Consider the following 3,591-nt stretch of genomic DNA (forward strand, 5'->3'; position numbering starts at 1 on the left):
GCAGCCCCAAATAATGGTGCTAAGTCTCCACTGAAGTTTATGGACACTATGTTTTTATACTGGTTTGCATGTCCTTTTGTAGACCATACAAGACTCAATCAAATGAGATTCGCTGTTCATTGTTTCACGAAGCATTTTTGCAGAAGGGTTATGGAGCCAGGGCGCTCTTTGTTGTGTTATCATTAGAAAGCAGCAGTGTCATCTTTGGGGCGTGTACCATGAACACTGTGCCCTGTGAAATTATGCACCAAGACTGAGTTTCATAGACGCATGAACGGAGATGTTAAGAGAGAGTAGCCAGGACGCTAAATCGTTTTCTGCGACCTGTTTATCGAGATTCTTTCAGATTACTGCCTCAGCCTTTCCACCTTTATGCAGCTTATCTTGACCGTATGCTAAAGTCTGCTGAGATCTCTTTAAAAAAATACAATGTTTTTTGGTGCAACCAACATCTCCAATAACAACTATTACTGAAACTCACACTATTGCATAGGTTTGCAAAACTACCACTGCATAATATTGCACAATCTTTTAAACAGCTGCAGTAATCCACCTTTACACTCCTTCTTGTGCTGTGTTTCTGTATTTCAAATGTTGTTAAATTATCATGTTTCTTTGTCTTTTATGGCTTTTAGTGCACTTTGTGCACCGATTGTCAAAACCCCAGGGTTTCAGGGTTTTATGCAGTGACAGTAAAGGAAAATCCATTTTGCTTCACTGATTGGACTACAATTATACAATGAACTGATATTCATTTAAATAAATTCTGGCTGTTCATTCGTATAACTCTGACGAAAATGTGGCCACATTTTAAGAGCTGCCACTATAAATGCAGGGTCTTATTGGCTACTCCACATCACGCTATTGTTAAAAAAAAACAAGCTGAAAGCCACCACAATCTTTGTCGCTCTCAAGAAAACTCTTTGCATTTGTCCACCTGATTTGTACGGACACACTCGCCTGCTGTGAGCAGAGCGCGGTTAAGAAAGGCGAAGCCAGCTTGAGAATATCATTTTACTTTTTTTTTTCTTTTTTTTTTTTTACACATGGGTGGTCTTCACTTAGCAGGCTTTGGTCAGCTTTCAGCTTTCCTGATACAGCAAACATACAGTATCATTCAGATGCATCTCTGAATAAAAGCTTCTCTGTTAGCAATGCGGCTGTTTCACAATAGTGCATGGTTACTCAAGCTGTTAGATGCTCAAAGTGAGGCGTAACTACAGAGTGGTGTGTACAGCTGGGTACACGCAAGCAGAAAGGTGCTGCTGAAGGCAGATTCTACAATAAACGTGTGTATTAATCCAGTATATCCCAAGTTCTTCAAATGTACCTCTGTCAACCATGAGCAACACTGTTCAAAGGGAGTGCTGCTCTCTTTCCAGCAGAGAACAGAGTTGTAAATCCTGACCTGTCAGATCTTTGTTTGTGTGATTGGAGAATCCCCCTGAGTCCTGCGCGAGAACTTTGTCGCCAGGCCTTCCACTCTCACAGTTTCCCTCCAGTGCAAACACAACACCAACTTGTTTGTTCTGCGTGTGTTTGTGGAGAGAGAGAGAGAGAGAGAGAGAGAGAGAGAGAGAGACAGACAGAAGAGATAACGAGACAAAGACGCAGCCTTACTAAGAATTCATTCAAATTACCGTTTGTAGAGCACCGCCAAGAAACCAAAGACTGTCAAGTTACAAATTGCTCAGATGAGAGTTAAATTATTGTCTTCTTTCATTTCTGAAATAATCAAGCCGAGGTCATATTTCCAGAGGGAGGGACAGGGGGATCCACTTCCATTAATTAGATGAGAGTGAGAAGATACATTTTCTTAATACATGCAATAAAATTCTTCAAAGCAAAGTTTCGGTACAGTAATATTCAAACTGATATGCTATCATATACCAATATGTGCGATGTATTTTGTAGCAAAAATATTGGTAGACATGAGGAAGCCAGCGGCTATTTCTCCCTGGAATGACCGAGGCCTTTGGTTCTTCCGAGGTATGAAACATCCGAGGTATTTGTAGACTTAGATAGCAGATAGCAACATGCTGTAAATACAACCGTCTGACCCTGAGCACAATGAGGAATCTCTCCCTGGGATGCCTTCCAACTAGAAGCCAGTCAAAATACTGCCAACACCTGCTACGGTGAGATGGGAGTGTGTCTACTACAAAACCCTAGGGGTGAAAGGCATAAATCACAGCCAGATGAAACACAACGGCATACCTTTTAATTTTTAACACCTACTTGTAATTTGCAAACTCTGTTATACCTTTCTCTGTGCTGCTGTCTAGTTTGCAAAAACTGCGCAAGCTTTCAATCAGTTGCAGTAATATGCAATTGCTAACAAAGAATACAGGACTAAGCACCCCGTGCTATTATGCACAAAAAGCTGAATCCAAGCTTTTGAAAACTTTGCACTGCCAAACTTTCATCACACGGTGGGTGCCAAATGAAGCAGGTGCCTGCGAGGCCTAACAAGCTCTTTTCACTGACCCCTATAGATGACGTCACACGCGCTAACGAACCTCACTCCAAACCAGCCTGCTACATTCATGGCCCTGCCCAGGCCTGTAATTTATTCAAGGCTAGGACCAGGAATAGTGTGATGGAGAGGAGGGAGGGGGGGCGACACTGGTGCAGGGGCAGTGTCCTTGAATATTAGTGTGCTGCCCTCCCCTGCCGAGAGAAACTGTGTCATAATGCTGGCCTGCTTTTATGATTCAAATCAAGGCTATTGTCTCTGGAAGCGACCGGCTCCGCTCTGTGCCACAGAACAACCGAGGTACTATACGGCGGCTGCAGAAAACGAGTCCGCAGCGATAGGCTGAGGAGCTGCCGGCTGAATTGAGGCTCCAGTTCGGCACACGGGCCGTGTGGGGGGGAAAAAAAACAGGGATGACTACTGTCTGGCCCTCTGCTACCGTGTAAACACACTCTCCTATCTGCAATTCATCAACTGTAAACACACAAACAAGCAATTAAGCGTGCATGGGATTGGACGCATTCCAGTCTGCCACCATAATACATAATAAACCTGAAAGATTTTTGTTGTTGTTGTTTAGATTTAGGATTCAGAGTAAATGACTGAATTAAAGTGTCAGTGCATTAACACCAGTTCCACAGTGCATCTCCCTAAGTGTGGTTGTAGGAAATGCACAAAGCAGCCAAACTTTCCAGCAGAGTCCATCAAAGAAGCTCACATGTGGTTTCGGATTTGCAGAAAAGAGTTAGAAATTAACACTTTTCCCACCAAATACTATCGTTTTTAAGTTTCTTTTTTATTTTCTGGGCTAATTTTTTGAACTTGTTGTTGCCTTCTTGGGTCCTTTGCATTTGCAAAACAGTGCTGTTGAAGTAATAGGCCGCACAACAAAAGCAACTTTTCAATTAGTGTCTCAGCAAAGTTCTTATTACGTTTTGTGGAACATGTCAAGAACTGAGCAGCTCTGATCAGCGTTTCCCTGCTTCCATACTCTCAGTGCGTGCGCGTGTGTGTGTGTGGGTGTGTGTGTGTGTGTGTGTGAGAGAGAGAGAGAGAGAGAGAGAGAGAGAGAGAGAGAGAGAGGACGGGGGAGGCGGAGTAACACCAGACGCTGG

The sequence above is a fragment of the Chelon labrosus genome (genome assembly GCF_963514085.1).
Source record: "Chelon labrosus genome assembly, chromosome: 21".
In the NCBI taxonomy this organism is placed as follows: Eukaryota; Metazoa; Chordata; class Actinopteri; order Mugiliformes; family Mugilidae; genus Chelon; species Chelon labrosus.